The sequence below is a fragment of the Pelodiscus sinensis genome, chromosome 4 (assembly GCF_049634645.1).
Source record: "Pelodiscus sinensis isolate JC-2024 chromosome 4, ASM4963464v1, whole genome shotgun sequence".
Lineage (NCBI taxonomy): Eukaryota > Metazoa > Chordata > Testudines > Trionychidae > Pelodiscus > Pelodiscus sinensis.
In genome coordinates this window covers 69,158,636-69,170,766 of record NC_134714.1, presented here as the reverse complement: position 1 = coordinate 69,170,766, position 12,131 = coordinate 69,158,636, and the positions used below count along the sequence as shown (strand labels likewise).

At 38.2% G+C, this 12,131-nt stretch overlaps 1 protein-coding gene across 17 annotated transcripts in view; it reads left to right on the top strand.

The window, feature by feature from the left end:
• Positions 1–12,131, top strand: part of SIPA1L1 (signal induced proliferation associated 1 like 1) — a 350,322-nt gene that overhangs the window by 75,400 nt on the left and 262,791 nt on the right. For 12 of the 17 annotated variants that reach the window (XM_075927309.1, XM_075927305.1, XM_075927304.1 and 9 more), the window contains one exon: positions 10,116–10,186. The exons of 4 other annotated variants lie outside the window; for them this stretch is intronic. The gene's annotated coding sequence lies outside the window, so the exon portion shown is untranslated. Of the gene's footprint in view, positions 1–10,115; positions 10,187–10,690; positions 10,748–12,131 lie in introns of all 17 variants that reach the window. One more of the 17 variants, XM_075927298.1, reaches the window with a different exon arrangement.

Below are 12,131 nucleotides of genomic sequence, written 5' to 3'. Positions count from 1 at the left end.
TACTTGAAGATGAAAAAGTTATTCACCCTGTGCAGTAATGACAGTTTTTTGATGTGCATCCTTATTGGTGCCTTCTCCCCTCTACTTCGAATTCTCATTAACAGGAATGAGAGGGATTCGGACATGCAGTATAAGACAGAGAGAGTACATGTGTAGACCAAACAGTCACTGCTATCTAAAAGTCTTCTGTCACGAAGAAGGGACATAGACATGTCTATGGGGGAGCACTTATAGGGACACACATCTTGAAAAACCATCGTTACTACTCAAGGTATCTTTTTCTTCTCTTCCTACACATCAGCAGGGTTGTTTTCTTCCCAAAGATTATCATATGTTGATTTTTATAGAGCTCTGTCATATCCCCCATGAATCTTCTCTTCTCTAATATGAAATATCCCAGTCTTTTTAATCTCTCTTCAGAGGGCAACTGTTCAAACCCCCAAATAATTTTTGTTGCCCTTCTCTGAACTTTTTCCAATGCTAAGGTATCTCTTTTGTGATGAAGCAACCACATCTGTACACAATATTCAAGGTGTTGGAATACCATGGATTTATAAAGAAGTAATAATTTATTCTCTATCCTATTCTACTATTTTGTTCTATCAAACTCACTGAAACTTTGAGTAGGTCAATGGGATGTTATGTTCCCAAGTCATGTAGGCACTTCTAAAATCTCATTTTTAACTTCTGTGCCTCTGTTTTGGAATCTTTGAAATAGGGATAATATGTACCCATTCAAATATGTAAGTGCAATTAATATTTAAAGCTCCAGTTCCTTAGCCCAGAAGGCAATATCAATGTGCAAATCTTTTGCAATTTATTTATAGAGATTCATTGCTTTCTAGCATGAGCACCAGTTGTAAGGTAAGCTTATAAGCATGATTGTTATGGTATCTTCCTCTAGAGGAGGAGGAGGTACTTTTTTGAGTCCTTCAACATGTATAACTTCATTCAGTTGGAGGGTCCCTAGTGGGTGATATGTGAAGCTATCCATCATGATGGCTAACTGTCCTGTAGTTGCAGGAGTCCAAATTTTGACTAGCTATGGGAGTTAGACCCTTTTGAAAATCTCAGTCAAATTTCTAAGGGAATGAGATGTTCAGCTCCCATTGACTTTGAAGATTCCAGCGTTAAGTAAGTGCCAAGATTGTGTGCAGTACCGCAGAAGTGCTAGGGTAGTCTTCTCTACTATGGGGTTATGATTTCACTACCATCAAAGTCAATGTCACACTCATTATCTTAAATGTGAGCAAGACCAGGCCTTTTGTCACTAAGTTCTGCATTTGCACTGATGTTCCTTTTTGTGCTATCTTCATTAGAAATGTTTCCATCCTTGTGGCATTTGAAATCAGCTGAAGAACCTGTGACAATAGTTTTCTGATTTAAATATGGAGGGAAGTCTTTGGATGTAATTTTAATGAAACTGTTTTATTGTATTAAGTGGGGCACAACTACCAGCAGTGCTGACTAGTTCTGTCGTTCAGTGTCTTCCCCCATCCACCTAAGAGTCTTCAGTTCTGCCGTTAGCAGTGGGATTTTTGGGGGCTGGGTTCTTGAACAGCCAGTCTTTTCTAACTGGCTTCTCACCCTAGAAGCAGGGTCCTGTCGTAACATCCTCTTGGAGTGGATGGGAGTGCTGGGGCCCATCCTCTTCACCAGGCACTGGTCCAGTGCCTATGCTGGGCAGCTGCATTGAACATCTTCTGGTGCTAAGCTGCTGCTTCTGTGGACAACTATCCAGTCATCTTTAGCTTCAATGCATACTCAGTCAGTCGCTTGTCTTTCATAGGTTTGCACAGGACTGTTGTCAGGCCTCAGGTAATGGTTTCCTGTACAGTACTTTCCCCTTAGAGCTCAGGACAGCCATCTTTTCCCTTTCATTGCCTGCCTTTGAGCTGCTCTGCTCCCCTTTTTTAAGACCTGCTTTTAACTTGTGCAGGGTTTGCAGGTGTAGTTGGGTGGGGCTGATTGGGCCCAAAGCTGTTCCTCAGTCCCTTAGGTCTCTGGTATGGGAGTTGTATACTCCATCACTAGCTCCTTAAGCTTTGAACAGCTGCTAGTACATAAGTGGTTTTCTTTCTGTAAGTGCATCCAATACAAGGAGTTCCAAAAATGAGGGGAAATGCAGCATTCCTGCCCAGATTTAAAGCTTCTCACATTAAGGATATTAATTTATAATAGCTTTATTTTAGAATTACCTATAGTAGTGGCACTTGACATCTGATAACTTACTTGTTTGGAATAGAAATCAGTCATTTTGCTCATCTCCAAGCAATGCATTTTAGTTCTTTCCCATACTGATATAGGAAAACAGTCTTTTCACTAGAATTTGGATCTTTTCCTTTTCTCCCCCTATGTACGCCCACATTGGTAGACTTTTTTTCAGCTCTGCAAGTGTGTTTTTCTCACTTTCTCTGCTGTGTAGGCGGCCTTCCCTCTCACAATTGAGCTTCACAGGAAATTTTAAAAACTTCTCTGCAGAGCAAATCTATAATTTTATAACAAAGAAAATGTAAAGAGGTTTTGTTTAGAATGATAATGCATTTCAATAATGCACAAAAGGGTGATGAATCTAGTTCTAAGAAAAAAGGGAAATGTGTGTTTGTGTGTGTATATAGGTATATTTGTCAAGACCTTGTCTAAAAGGCACCTCCTGTGAAAATTATTCACATTCATCTACTTCACAAATTATTGCTACCGAAATGTCAGCAGGGCAAGGATGAAAGGAACAGTAGATATTTTTAGACATTTTCCACCCTTCTTTAGACTTAATCTAGAATTGAAACCATCTACCATGCAACTGGCACATTTTTCTTTCAGATGTAATGATCGATTGATCCTTAATGTGAAGGTCCAAGTTTCTTCAGTGACTGTTAACTTTAAAAAATGAACTTAATCATGTTATTTGGAGACTGTTTTAATTTAAGTTGCTCACTTGTAGTGCCTTAGTCTCTTTAGTGATATTTGCAACCTTTTTGAGGGTCTTCATTTCAGACATTTTTTGAGTAAACTTAAACCTTTCTTTTTAGATAAAAACTTGAGGGGGCGTGTAAATGAATGGTTTTAATTAAGAAAAGCTACACGTATTTTAAACTTCACTCAACAATTATGTAGTCTGGCCTTTGCTAAATAAATGATATGTAGATAATGAAGTTCTTGCCAACACACTCATTTAATCCCCCTATTTTGTGAAAAGATCTTTGAGACTGTGATGGAAAGCCAATTCTCTCAGCCTCTAAATGTTTGGATGTCAACCATTCAGGTTTCAGGAGCTTACTATGATATAAAAACCTTAGATCTCAGCAGTGAGCTTATATAATCTAAGGTTTTCTATGGCACCCTCATCTTGGGATCCAAACATTTAATGGCGGTATTGAGAGATCAGACATCATTGCAAATACTTCAAAACTACATTGAGCAAGGATAGAAGAAATGGCCTCATTTGTTTGGTCTTATTGGAGAGATACTTGAGGGTCGTAGTAAGTGACTCAACTTCATTCTGGAATCATTCTTGTTCAGTATGTGTGTTCAAGCATGGTAGTCGTGATATTATTTGCTATGGACACAGTCCAAGACTGTTGTGGTATTTTGGTTTCTTTCTCCAAGTTCATCCCCAGTTGGTTGGTTGACAAAGCAGTCTTGCCTGACCCACTCTGCAAGATTTCCATGCTCTGAGGTCTTAAGACACGGTGACAGGATTTCTTCTCAAGCATTGCTTATTCTTGGGACCACATCCTATAGTAACTCTTCGGTTCTTGTGTGTATATATTTGAGAATCCAAAAGATCAAAGTGCCATGCTGTGGAATAGGGTGGTCTGACTGCTAGACGTCTCTGTCCTTAAGAAATGAGGGAATGATTTTGATGATGTTTATGTATAGTTAGCCCAGTTACTGCAATGATATTCACCTTCTAATAATTATTATACTAAAACCAAACACAAACCACACTACCATACAACACTTTCCTCTGTTTAGCATGGTTTTCTCAGAGTGCTTTTTAAAAGTCAATTTCCCTAGGGAATGCATGGGAAATATGCATGCTTTTTTAAAGCAAAGCTACTGATAGATGAAAACTTCTAAAATTAAAACTTTTCTTCAGCATTGTTGTTAGTAAAGTTGTATTGCATTCCCAGGGGACTGGAGAGCAAGCCTGTTTTAGGTTATCTGTCTTTTGAGAATTGATTTGCTCTATGGTAGCTGAAGTCAGAAAAAACTGCCATCACATGGCTCTCTTAGATTGGAAATCTGAGCTATATCTTGTAGTTTTAAGTAGTGTGTTTAGGCTTTTGAGAGTTGGCTCTCGAGGATTTTTTGACATAAACCTTTCTGGTTCTTGTCTTTCTTTCAACTATTACTCTTAACTTCCTTATGGTGGATAGCTCATATAAAAGTAGAGAAATGATTGAGTCACTGGTAATTATCATCCCATCTCCCTTGTATCATAGTGGTTGGTACATTCCGTGGGTCAGTGGTTGGTACATTCCATGGGTCCTATGCAAAATACAAGACTAAGTCAGGAATGGCAAAAGGTCCCTAAAAATGTGGGGAGGCCACTGGCACCGGAACAGTGGTCCTTCCTTTGCAGCCCTGCCCCTTCCTTTCAGCCCCACCTTTATCTCCATCTCCTTACCCACATTGCTTGACCGTATGGCCAGTAAAAAGTCACTCTGTTCTGGTACCCCTAGACTAAGTATGGGGGGGACCAGGCATACTCACACTGAGTCTGGAGCCTCTTTGTTGGAAAGGGCAGATGTGCTCTTAGTGAGTAACTGTATTTACCAGTGGCGCACCTTGGCAAGTGCGAGAGCATTCCCCAGCTTCTTGAAAACTATATAATTTAGCTATCGCTCAGGTAATGTTTGCATTTATTGAAAAGGTGAAGTTATTTCAGTGCTTGAGATTTAAACTGGAATTTTTCAAACGTGTTTTCATGTTTACACTACTGAATTGCTTGTTCGGGGTCATACACGCTTTTACTACATGTACAGGTCTTGTTTATTAGTCAGAGTTAACTTGCAGTCAGACAACATATTTCTTGCCTTCCTTTCTGAATGCAGTTATGAACTTGTGTTTAAATTTGCTCTGAAGTACAATTTGGGAAGTTTGTTGAACTGTTCTAGCATATTCATGAGGTTTATTTCCATGGGCAGACATTTGTTGGGAGTCTCTTTTTTAAAAAATGAGTAAGCAAGCTACATTTTAGGGTATTAAACTTTTGAAGTAGCACTTACATGCATTAAAAAGTAATTTTTTCTAGAATAAGTGTGTCAAACTGCATTTTGGCTTATGTTCCAAATAACGTGTGCAGTTAATTAAATACCTAGGGCTATTCAGTAATTATAAATAGCCCCTGTAATTCTCACCTTCTTGTTAGATGCAGTACGATCTTTTGTTCATATTAGCATATCCCACAACTTAATCTCAAACTGTAAGTGTGACTTGACTAATTTTCCCACTGGCCATCATATTGTACAAGACAGTGAAGGGTGAATCTTGATTTTAAAAAGTAGTTCTGTTTTGTGGGAAGGGTGTGTTAAGGCCTCTAATGTACCTTTACTTCTCTGTTCATGTTTGCAGATTGAAGCCTAGTGGGTTCATTCATTCGTTGTGGAGGTAGGGCCTTCAGGGTTGCCTGAAGAGACTGCAGCTGCTGGAAAGAGCCGTAGTCTATACCATTGAAGGGAGGAATACATGTGGAATTATGCGATGCTGTATTTCTTAATTTAGGAAGACAGCTGCACCTTCATTTCTCCATAGAAATGTGAGCAATGATTCATCTATAGAAGAGATGAATAACTTAGATTCATCCTTTTGAACTGCCAAGATAGTTTTAAAAAACATTAAAGTAGTTGTGCTAAGGCTAAGGGATTTCATTTCATGAAATGCATATTACATTTCACTAAAGGTCGTCCATCCTGCTGCTGCTGAAGTAGGGCTCTATCAGATTCACAGCTTTGAAAAAACACATCATAGACCCTGAAATTTGGTCTTGTGTACTTTTACACGCCTATAACTAATGAAAGTATACAAAAGCAATATGTGTGGTTTTTTTATATAGGACAAATTACAAACATAACAGTAGTACAGTACAGTATTTGTGTTTATCTACTGTATGAACACATCCACCAGATTTGTTCTTTATGCTGTGATCAACCCATGAAAAACATGTGTTTCTCTGAAGTTTAACTATACCTCTAATATAAGACAACACAAGCCCCATTATGTTTGTATATCTGGTAATGTGACTTGACCAAAAGGCAGTTCACACTCCAGTTTTTGAGGCATGTCCCAACATCAGTGGCATCCATTTCCCACTAGAAGATGAAAAAAATAAGAGGCTCAAAAAATGACACCGAGAGAAGGACCCTAAAGAAGCTTGATTGAATTGACAGGAAAGTGTATTCCTTAGCTACTCTCCAGATGTGTATGTGTAATTATTAGGCTCTGCGGTCAAAATATTGCTATCTGAACTGCAACAAGGTGTCACTATTCAGAGAAGCAAAATGCAGGACAATGTAGCACTTTAAAGACTAACAAGATGGTTTATTAGATGATGAGCTTTCGTGGGCCAGACCCACTTCCTCAGATCAAATAGTGGAAGAAAGTAGTCACAACCATATATACCAAAGGATACAATTAAAAAAATGAACAAATATGAAAAGGACAAATCACATTGCAGAACAGAAGGGGGATGCGGGGGGGTGGGTGGGAAGGGGGAGGAAGGAAGGTAAGTGTCTGTGAATTGCTGATATTAAAGGTAGGGAGAGTGGGATGTTTGTGAGTTAATGGTATTACAGGTGATAATTGGGGAAACTGTCTTGGTAATGGGTGAGAAAGTTCAAAGTCTTGTTAAGTCCTATTCAGAGAAGCTTCCATGTGAATAAAGGGAAGAACTAAAATACCTGGAGTCTTGGGGACAATTAGTGTCCTGAACATCTCTGCAACCTGCTCTAGATACCTCTGATATGGTTGTACATTCAGTGGCCACCTTTATTGTTGTGCGCATGGCTTTGTGGCAGTAATCTTCTAAACTATCCAGGGTGGACCAATCAACCATGAATCCTGTTCAAAGTTTATGAATTGTTCAATACATAGACTGAGGAAGCTGTTCATTTATTAAAGGACCTGAGAGTTATACTCTGCTCTAACGGAGGAAGCAAACCACATCCCAAAACTTCACCAGATGGAAGCCCTTTGTGTCTTACTCTAATGCTCAAAGACCATTGGAATCTCTGAGGAAGGAATTAAAGATTCTTCATGTGGAAGATCTTTTGCCTTTTTCCTCTGGCAGCAAGTTTGATAACATCATTGAGAGCTGAGGAGAACCTTTGAAGGATAAATAGTCCTTCTCTTCCCCCATCCCACTTTTTGGGCAACCACATTTTTAATTTTTGAGAAGCCCAGCCTTACATCACCTGATACTAGTGGGTCCTGAAACTTGTGGTCAAACAGTACTTTATCCATTTTCAGTTCTCTCCTATCCGCTATCCTCCACTTTCCCATCTCCTTTTCTGGGACTCCCCTCTGAAGTTATTGTGGATTATCTTCAGCAGTTTGAAACAGTAGAAGAGGTACCTTAGAATTCAGAGTGAGGGGTTTTATTCTCATTACTTTCTAATTCCAAAGTAAAATGGGTGGCTGGAGCCCAATTATAGATTTAAAAATATCTCAAAAGATTCACCCCTTGTTGCAAATTCAGGAGGGTAACTCTTGCCTCTCTAATTTTCTTAAGTCCAGCAGACCAGTTTGTAACTTTTGATCTGCAAGTTACCTGCTTTCACATCTCTTCATCCATCCACAAGAAATATCTAGGATTCAGAATAGGAGCATCTCACTACCAATAAAAACTCCTACTTTCCACACTATCAACAGAATTTAGCAAGTATTTGGCAATTGTGGCTGAACATCTAAGGAATCAAATGAGAAAGATGTTGGCTCATCTGAGGAAGATCAAACTTAGCAAATGAGAAATTCAGTTTGTCTGCTCCTAGAGCTTTTTGCCACACTTGTATTAAAGATGGACAGGAAACAAACCTCAGAGAAAATGAGTAAGGTAATATTTTTTTGTTGGACCCACTTCACTTGGTGTGAGAGAGAAACTGTTGAGCTTATACAGAGCTCTTCTTCAAGTCTGAGTTTGGCATCTGATCACAATCCCTGTTTTAACTGATATGATTTTGCAAAATAGAGATCAGAACTTAACCAGCTTGATTACAGTCACCAACCTGGATGCAGTCTGGTTAACAACCTCCAAAAGAAGCTGTTCTGCCACAGCCTAGAACACGTTGGTACATAACAGCAAAATTTCTGAGAGAATACAGCAAAATATAAGGTACTTCATTTGGAAGCTATCTGCTAGCCCTAACTCTGTTTACTGAGAGTACATCTAGCACAATATCTAAACATCATTCTCCAGTTGAGAATCATATTCTATGTTCCTGTCTTACCGATACCACATTTATTTAAGTGTTTCATTTATTTATTCATCCATCAGATATTTTCCCTAGTTTGGGAGTCCTCTCCTTCTTGGAACCTTAGCATAGTGTTAGCTGGCTTAATAGGACTCTCTTGTGAGGCCTTAGCAACCTGATCATTTTAACCCTCTCCTCTAAAGCAATAGCAACCCCTCCCAAGTTGGTGTCATCCGCAGACTTTAAGTGTAGTATTCTCTCTGCCATTATCTAAATCGTTGATGAAGATATTGAACAGAATAGGTCCCCAAATTGATTCCTACAGAACCCTCCTTATTATGCCCTGTTATCATGACTGTAAACCATTGATAACTACTCTGAGAACAGTTATCCAACCAGTATGCCCACATTTTATAATAGATTAATTTAGGGTATAAATAGTGGTTTCTGTAGTTACTGTAATTAGCAATACTAAACAGTATTAACAGTGACCTAATCAAGAAGCAGGACCCTATTATACCAGGTACTGCACAAACTGTAGAAATTCAGTAAAATCATATTCCTGATTACAGTGATTCCATGGTGTTCAAATCTACTGTTGAGGTTCTGCATTTTTTCTAGGCATTGTTGATTTGTCAATACTTTTGTTACATGGCATATTTTTGAATTGTATTGCTTTTTGGAGAGACAAGCATTAGTTGTTTGGATGAGTTCAGTAGGAAGGGATCCTGCAATAGATTATTCCAGTGCTCACTGAACTGAAGTATAAAATAAATACAAAAATGTCTGAGAAGTTGTGTAAGCCCTCTACTTAGATTTTTTTTCTGCATAAGTGATGTTTTTCAAATGTACAAGCTACATCAACACTTATTATTATGTGCAGAGTATTTTCACTGCTCCATGATGTACGTGGTGAGGTATGATTTAGGTGAGTAGAGTGCCCTTGTACAAGCCTGGATCCTAAGATATATGCTTTATATTGTTAGTTACAAACCCAAGCAGTGCTTCCCACATCTACACTGCAATTTTTAGTAATGTAGAATCCTGCTTTCCTGCTGCTGGAACCGTCTCACTGGACTGAGAGACTCTGGCAACAAGGGAAGGTTCTGGCAGGTGCCTCTGGCCAGAGCCTTTCCCTACTGTCTTGTATCTGCCAGAACCTTTCCTCGTTTCAGTGAAAGGCTTAGCCCTGCTCCCAAAATTTCCAGTGGGAACTTTGCTCCAAGATAGAGTAGATAGAATAGGGCAGTGAGTAAGTAAACTTTTAGTTCATTCCTTTATTTTGCTTTTTAGGGGGGGAATATGTTCCTCTAGCTGTTTCTGACTCTCGTGCCATATCTTTCTCCTTCTCTATTACTGTCTGTCCTCTGTCTTCGTATCTCTTAGAATCACAGAATCATAGGACTGGAAGGGACCTCGAGAGGTCATCGAGTCCAGCCCCCCGCCCTCAAGGCAGGACCAAGCTCCGTCTACACCATCCCTGACAGATGTCTATCTAACCTGTTCTTAAATATCTCCAGAGAGGGAGATTCCACCACCTCCCTTGGCAATTTATTCCAATATTTGTTCAGCCGGTTTTTCAGATGAAAAAGTGTCTACATTTACAGGACATAAGTGTTGGATGACAAAATGTTATACTGTATCTGTGCTAGCACCTATTATTGAAATTTTAAAACTAAAATAAATAAATTTTTGTTTTTGCAGGTTCTAGTGAGTATTTACTGTTGAGTTCATGAGGGACCGAGAAGAAACCAAGATCTGTAAATTAAGAAAAGGTAAAGGCCAGTTTAAGGCCAGAAGGGACTTTTGTCTTGATCCATTTTGACTTCCTTCATAGCACAGGCCGCTTTGCTTGAATTAATTTCTGCTTCAAGTCCAGTAGACATGGTGGAACTAGAGTTATACCTCTTAAAAATAAAATCCAAAGGTGATTTAAAAACTTGAAGATTCTATCACCGCTCTTGATAAGCTGTTCCAATGGTTAGTTACCCTCACTCTCAAAAGTATGTTTTTAATTTTTTAGTTTGAATGTTTTTAGCTTCAACTTCCAGCCCTTGGATTTTGTTATAAACTTCTTTGCTAGGCTGAAGAGCAGTTACCCAATTTCTTTTTCTCATGTAGGTACTTAGAAATTGTGATCAAATCAACCCTTAGTTTTCTCTTTGATACGGTAAACAGATTGATCCTTTGAGTCTTTCCCTACAAGTTATGACTTCTAAACTTTTCATCATTCTTTTTTTAATCCTGTCTTAATTATTAATATCCTTCTTGAACTGCAGACACTAGAACTATGCGCAGAATTCCAGTAATGGTCATATACAGTGCCAAATGCAGAGGTAATATTATTTTCCTGTTAGAGCTGTCAAGTGATTACAAATTAATCACAATTAATCTTGCAATTTAATTATGCAGTTAAACTATAGAATACCATTTAAATATTTTGGCTGTTTTTTACGTTTTTCAAATATATTGATGTCAATTATAACAAACAATACAAAGTGTACAGTGCTCACTTTATTTCTTTGATTGCAAATATTTGCACTGTAGTAAAAAACTAAAACAGTTCTTCGAATACGTGGACTGTAGTACAGTGTCTTTATCATAGAAATTGAACTTACTAATGTAGAATTATGTGTTTTAAAAAAAAACAAACAAAAAAAAACCCTGCATTCAAAAATAAAACCATGTTAAACATTAGCACCTACGAGTGTACCCAGTCCTCCTTCTTGTTCAGCCGGTTTTTCAGATGAAAGTGTCTACATTTACAGGACATAAGTGTCATCTTTACAGTGTCACTTGTAGTATGTCCATTTGTTTCAAGCACCGTTACAGAGGGCATGCATCCATAATGTTGGGTTCTGATCAATACAGTCTAAAGCAGTACAGACAGTTGTATATTCATTTTCATCATCATGAGTCAGATGCCATCAGGAGAAGTTTGATTTTTCTTTTATGGTGGTTCGGGTTTTATAGTTTCTGCATTGGAGTGTTGTTCTTTTATGACTTCTCACAGCATGTTCTACACCTTGGCCTTCTCAGATTTTGAAAGGAACTTCAGATTCTTATACCTTGGCTCAAGTTCTGTAGCTATCTTTAGAAATCTCATATTGGTACTTTTCCATTTTGTCAAATCTGCAGTGAAAGAGTTCTTAAAACAAACAATGTATGCTGAGTCATCATCTGAGATTGCTACTGCCGTAATATGAAATATGACAAAGTGTATATGAAACTGAGCAGGAGGCATAAAATACTTCCCCAAGGATTTGAGTCTCAAATTTAATTAACATGTTATTTTTAACATTTGTCACCAATATGGAAGCACGTTCTCTAGAATTGTGGCTGAAGCACAAAGGGGCATAGGAATGTTTAGCATATCTGGCACATAAATACCTTGCTTTCAAATGAAACAGTAAATAAGTGGGCAGTGTTATCTTTCGTAAATAAGAAGTGGGCAGTGTTATCTTTCGTAAATGTAAACAAACGTGTTTGTCTTAGTGATTGGCTGAATAAGAAGTAGGTCTGTGTACACTTGTTGGCTCTACATTTTTTTTGTTTTTGAGTGAAGTTATGTAACAAAAATCTGCATTTGTAAATTGCACATTCATGATAGAAATTGCACTATAGGCACATATCTGTAAAAATGAGCACTGTATTGTAACTGAAATCATATCTGTACTCTAACTGAAATAATATTTTAAAGTGTAGAAAAACAACCAAAAT